The sequence below is a fragment of the Chiloscyllium plagiosum genome, chromosome 3 (assembly GCF_004010195.1).
Source record: "Chiloscyllium plagiosum isolate BGI_BamShark_2017 chromosome 3, ASM401019v2, whole genome shotgun sequence".
In the NCBI taxonomy this organism is placed as follows: domain Eukaryota; kingdom Metazoa; phylum Chordata; class Chondrichthyes; order Orectolobiformes; family Hemiscylliidae; genus Chiloscyllium; species Chiloscyllium plagiosum.
Genome location: NC_057712.1, coordinates 93,971,142 through 93,977,540, shown reverse-complemented (window position 1 = coordinate 93,977,540; position 6,399 = coordinate 93,971,142).

Here is a 6,399-nt window from a genome sequence, read left to right as displayed (position 1 = left end):
CCCTCACCACCAGATGCCTGGAGGAAGAACGCCTCATCTTCCGCCTCGGAACACTTCAACCCCAGGGCATCAATGTGGACTTCAACAGTTTCTTCATTTCCCCTTCCCCCACCTCACCCTAGTTCTAAACTTCCAGCTCAGCACTGTCCCCATGACTTGTCCGGACTTGTCCTACCTGCCTATCTCCTTTTCCGCCTATCCACTCCACCCTCTCCTCCCTGACCTATCACCTTCATCCCCTCCCCCACTCACCTATTGTACTCTATGCTACTTTCTCCCCACTCCCACCCTCATCTAGCTTATCTCTCCATGCTTCAGGCTCACTGCCTTTATTCCTGATGAAGGGTTTTTGCCCGAAACGTCGATTTCGAACCTACTTGGATGCTGCCTGAATTGCTGTGCTCTTCCAGCACCACTAATTCAGACACCGGAGTCATGTTGACAAGCCCATTCTGTACCTGGACAAGCCCAGTCAACCTGGAGCTACCCTGCACAGTTCCTGATGTTTGCCCCCGAAATGGGGGGCAGATATCTGCAGTCCTCACTTTTGCCTAGGTGACTTTAACCTTACTGCGAATCCTCTTGCAAGGATGCCTACTTTGAAGAAGTTCTCCTCTTCTCTCCACAAGAATCTCAGTGAGTCTCTCTCTCTCTCACTGCAACCCCCAGGTCATCTCCTCAACCTATTGTACTCTTTGCTATCTTCTCCCTAGACCCATCCCCCCCATTTATCTCTCCACCCTGAAGGCTTCCTGCCTTCATTCCTGATGAAGGGCTTTTGCCCAAAACGTTGATTTTCCTGCTCCTCAGATGCTGCCTGACCTGCTGTGCTTTTCCAGCACCATTCTCATCCAAAAAACGGCAGATAAGGAGAACTTAGTGTTCTGCTTTGCCTGCAGGTCCTGTTGGATGGTGGGTTAGTGCAGTGGATCACGTAGCCCACTCCACCCCCAACCCCTACCCATGATAATATTACCTTTATTGTCTACTCACTTACCACCACTCACCTCCCTCCCTCCCACTCAAACCCACCATTCATAAAAACAACCGCGCTAATAGCTATATCACAAAAACACTTGCATTCCTTTCTCTCATTTCAAGAGAAGACAGCCCATAGTAGGGTAGAATGATTCTAAACTGGTCGTGGGTTATCTGACATTCAGTTCCTCACTCCATAACAGGAGAGGACCCTGAGAACCCCAAGTGGCTAACTGTACCCAACCCCTGGACTGGTATCAGAAGCTGTGCTAACATACAGCACTGGGACTCCCTGACTGAAGGAAGTCTCCCTTGACTTGACTGGGGACTGTTGAGAACCTGACAAAGCATCCTGGCTTGTGTCTGCACTAAACAACAAGGGAAAACAGAAATAATGAGATCTCAGTATCTGTGGCTGAGGGGACAGAATGCAAAAATGCAAGGCAAAGCAATGTGAGGTAGGGGTGCCATGAGACAAGCTCAAGGTGAGCAAACTCTAAAAGCAAGCAACAGCACTGGGAGGCAGCCTGGTCCAGTCCATGAGCTAGGTGCATGTTCCCTGAGCACAGTGTCCTTGCTGCAGTATTACAATGGTAGTTGCGTTGCAGCATGCTCGAACATCAATGTGGTTCAAGTAGATTGGAGATGTGACACAATGTTGCAGAGACACTGGCAAACATCTGATGCCAAGGTCTGTGAACATGCAATGTTTGCGGTCAATGCCCATACAGCATGTGCTGGGAGGCTGCTGGTGAGTGTCCAAGATGGAGGTCCAGAAGTGGAAACAATAAGGTGCAATCACCAGGTTCCTGCTGTGACTTCCATGTCAGGAATTGTCACTGCCGAGGTTCCTCTCAGCAGGTGGTAGGATATGAAGCTGCATGAGAATAATGTGAGATCTACAGTTAATGCAGGTAAGACCAAGCAATAATCCCAGATAATAGACATCTACATAGAACATAGAACATAGAAAAATACAGCGCAGTACAGGCCCTTTGGCCCTCGATGTTGCGCCGATCCAAGTCCACCTAACCTACACTAGCCCACTATCCTCCATATGCCTCTCCAATGCCCGTTTAAATGCCCATAAAGAGGGAGAGTCCACCACTGCTACTGCCAGGGAATTCCATGAACTCACGACTCGCTGAGTAAAGAATCTACCCCTAACATCTGACCTATACCTATCACCATCTCTCTGCTCCCTGGTCAAAATCCCGTCTTGACAGCCACAACTTTGCTGGAAAATGTAACTTGGAGCTGTAATATCAAGAAAGGCCTTTTTGGACTTCTCCCAGAATTTCCTAGACTTCATTCCATAGCTTATGTTGCTCAGACCTCGATGCAATTCTGCCAAAGTATCTTACCTAGTATTCACATAGTTGCTCAATCTTAAATTAAGGTTATCTTTTAGCTTACTAATATCTCATTATTTCTTGTTACTCTAGTACAGGTCTCTTTTATTGAAGACTTATTAATGGTTAATTGTTCACCACGTAATACTATTAGACCTAGTAGACTAGTATGACAGATAAGTTGAAAGCAGCAAAAATAGCCAAAGAAAACTTTACAGAGCCAGATGCCAGCTGAAGGAGCCTTAATAACTGAGTGTGTGCTGAATCCTAGGCACCAGGCTCTGGATTGGTAGCAACCCCAGAAAGGTAATTGAAAAATTCATTTTTGTGATCCTAGCAGGTAGTAAGGGCTCTCCAACGGACTTCATTAGGATAAGCAAATCAAAGAACTCTGTGGATGCCAGAAATCTGAAACAAACCAAACCAGGAAGTGCTGAAGAAACTCAGTGGGTCTGGCAGTAACTGTAGAGACATCATTACGACCGTTCCCCCAACCTATGTGATTGGTTCCATTCACCACTCCCCCGCACACTTATTCCTTGTGAACCCATCTTACTGCCAGCCAAGTCTGTTGTGTATGGGCCTGAAAGGGGTTAAAAAGTTTTGTGTTTGAGTCTATGCAGTAAGCACTACCTAGTGTAATGATATCAAGAGATATAGGGAGTAGAGTAAGGTGGGATCTCATAAATGACAAACCTAAGACTAGGTCCACCCAACAGTCTCTGCAAAAATGTAAAACTTATTCATATAATTTGGATGAAGTTATCGACATGCACGAAACTACTTGTTCATTCTAATAAGACTTTTCTTGTTGGACCACAAGGTGGCACCATTTGTCAGTGTTTCAATATCAGAAGTCAGCCATTTAAGAACAGTGCTAAGGTGTTTTTTTTCATAATCTTTGTGAGTCCTTTTAAGTTCTTTCCAGAAAAGAAGTGGTGGTGGAAGCAGAGTCTGGATTTTTGAAGGCAGAGTGGATGGATTCTTGTTAAGCAATGGAGTGAAAGGTTATCAGGGCTCAGCAGGAATGTGTATTTGAGCTTCCAATCAAATTAGCCATGATTTTGTTGAACAGCAGAGCAGGCTGCTGCTGCTCTTAATTCCCACGTTTGTGGATACTTTCTCTCTCACACACACTAGACTGCATAAGCCCTTAAAGGACCCAGACCTTTAGAAGATATGGACAGCAGTATACAAATCCGGTCGATCTACAGACTACCTGACACTGCATTTCCCAACAGGTGATGTGGGCCTTCTTAGCTCAGGGAAGTAATGTCGTCCAATCCTGAGCTTGAGCCTGTCATTGGCATAGACAGAGGAGTGGAGCATCTGCAATACTTATGTCGCGTTATTCATACAACACCTTGAGCAAAATGTTACTAGGCACTTCACAGGAAGGTTATCAAACATAGTTTTACACTTAGCTGTTTAGTAAAGTTTGAGAACCATTGTCCAGAAACTTCTTCAAAGAGGCAGATTACAAGTAGCATCTTAAAGGAGGGTAGAGAGGTGAAGAGGCAGAGAGTTTTAGAGAGGACATGCTGTATATCTCTATGACTCTAAATTATGGAGTTTAGGACCAGGGAGCTGAAGGTGAGGCCATCGATGATGGAGCATATTCAAGAGGCCTGAACAGGAAGACTGCAGAGACATAGGAAGGTCATAACGTTGGGGGATGAAGACCTCAACTTCATGGTCCACCTAGGCCATCAGTCGAATCCTTGCCCATTGACTCCACCTCGACCACCACCTCAACTCCCCTTACTACAGACACAGAACCCACCCTTAAACTGAGTAAATATCATAAACCTCGGGGTCACAGTAAACAAAATAACAAGAAAATTCAATTAATCTTCATTAACTGAATGACCATTATCAAACACCTTTCCCACATCAATCCTGGAGCTCATTTCCAGCCTGTAAATAGACTGTCTTTGTGCAAGAGGCAGTCCTTTTGCCATGACACAAATAGATTAAGACTAAGTGGAGCATGGATGGATTGTCTTATGAGAAAGGTTAATCAGGTTGGGATTCTATTCAGTGGAGAATGAGAAGTGATTCCACTGCAACATATTGGATTCTTATGAATGAGTAAATGCTGATGGGATATTTCCCCTCATGAGAGAGTCTGGGACCAGAGGGTATGGTATCAGAATAAAGGGGTGCTAATTTAAGGCACAGATGAGGAGGAATTACTTCTCTGAGGGTGTGAATCTTTGGAACTACTTGCACAGAGAGCTATGGGGGAAGAGTCCTAGTTCAAGTTGACGGCTCAGATAGATTTGTGATCAATGAGGGAATCAAGGCTTATTGGAAAAACACAAGATAGTGTAAGTGAGGAATGTCAGAGCAGACTCGTGGGGCTGAACGGTCTACTCTGCTCCTATTTCCTATGATCTTATGCCTTAACCTGGTTTCCATATTAAACACTCAAATAAAATACTGTAGATACCTGAAATCTAAAACAAAACAGAAAGTGTTGGAGAAACTCAGGGGGTCTGGTAGCATCTGTGGAGAGAGAAACAGAGTTAGTGTACTGAGTCTTTGAATTAAAAACTGCAATAAAACAGAGATATTTCCAAACCACTTTTCTAGAAAAGGTGCTTGAGATAGTCTGTGTCTTTAACTAAGTTCGAAGTAACAGTCATACTGGGTTTAAACACTAACTCTGTTTCTCTCTCCACATATGCTGCCAGACCTGCTGAGTTTCTCCAGTAATTTCTGTCCATGTAAAGTAGTCCTCCTCTGTCAGTTCAGTGACAGTTACACTGTGGTAAGACAAGTTAACCAAGGTATATTGTTATGAAAACACCCAAACCCACTTCACCATGTTGGCAGCTTGATATGGCGATTAGATTACACACAAGCCAACTCCCTTCCTTGGTTTCTTACCTTCACCTCAGTGAACCTCAGAGATTGTGTGATGAGGATGTGGAACCACGAACCACAAGGGCTTAAGGCTGTGCTCTTGGTCTGTCAGTGACATGAGTGAGTATTAAAAAGGAAGGTATGGGAACCTTGCCCTAACCTTCTCATTGAGGCGAACACATCTTGGAGAAACAAATTACTACAGATGCTGGAATCTGTACTGAAAACAACAAATGTTGGAGATCACAGCGGGTCAGACAGCATCCGTGGAGAGAGAGCAAGCCAATATTTCAAGTCTAGATGACTCTTCATCAGAGCTGAAGTGAAGTGTAGAGGGGGCAGCATTTATGTTTTAGTTGTGAAGAGTGGTGGTGTAGGGGTGTAAAGTACTAGTGGAGAAAGGATGTTGATAATTCACATTAAGTGACGGAATGTGAGAATGGCAGAACAACAGTGTGTCAGACTGCCAGACTGGGAAGGACAACAGTCCCACTGAGGTGGGGGGAGGGGAGAGAGGACATGATAGCAGAATGTAACAAGCTAAAACAAAGGGAAGGAATGGCTCACAATTTGAAGGTGTTAAACTCAATATTAAGTCCAGAAGGCTGTCAAGTGCCTAGTCTGAAGATGAGATGTTGCTCTCCCAGTTTGCGCTGTGACTCGCTGGAGTAGGGGGCGGCACGGTGGCTCAGTGGTTAGCACTGCTGCCTCACAGTGCCAGGGTCCCAGGAATGAGGAAAAGATGTATTTTGTAGTGGCATTCTGCTGGAGTTGTCTGAAATAACAGAATAATCTGGAGAATGCAGAGTCTGGTGGGATGAAAAGTGAGGACAAGGGGGACCCAATAACGCTGTTGTGAGTGATGGGAAGAGGCAAGGGCAGAAGCTCGAGTGATAGATCAGATGTGATTGAGGGACCTGTCAACCACGGTTATGGAAGAAGGTGAGCCGTGTCAGCAGCACTGTTTTGGAAGGTGGCATCATCCAAATAGATGTGACGTAGGCAAAGGAACTGGAAGAATGGGATGGAATCCTTCCAGTACGTGGAGTATGACAAGCTGGAGTGAAGGTAGCTGTGGGAGTCAGTGGCTTTGTAGTGGATGGCATTGAGCAGTTTATTCCCTGAAATGGAGACAAAGAGATCAAGGAAAGGAAGGGAAGTGTAGGAAATGGACAATGTGAAAGTTCTAGGTTGGGGGGGG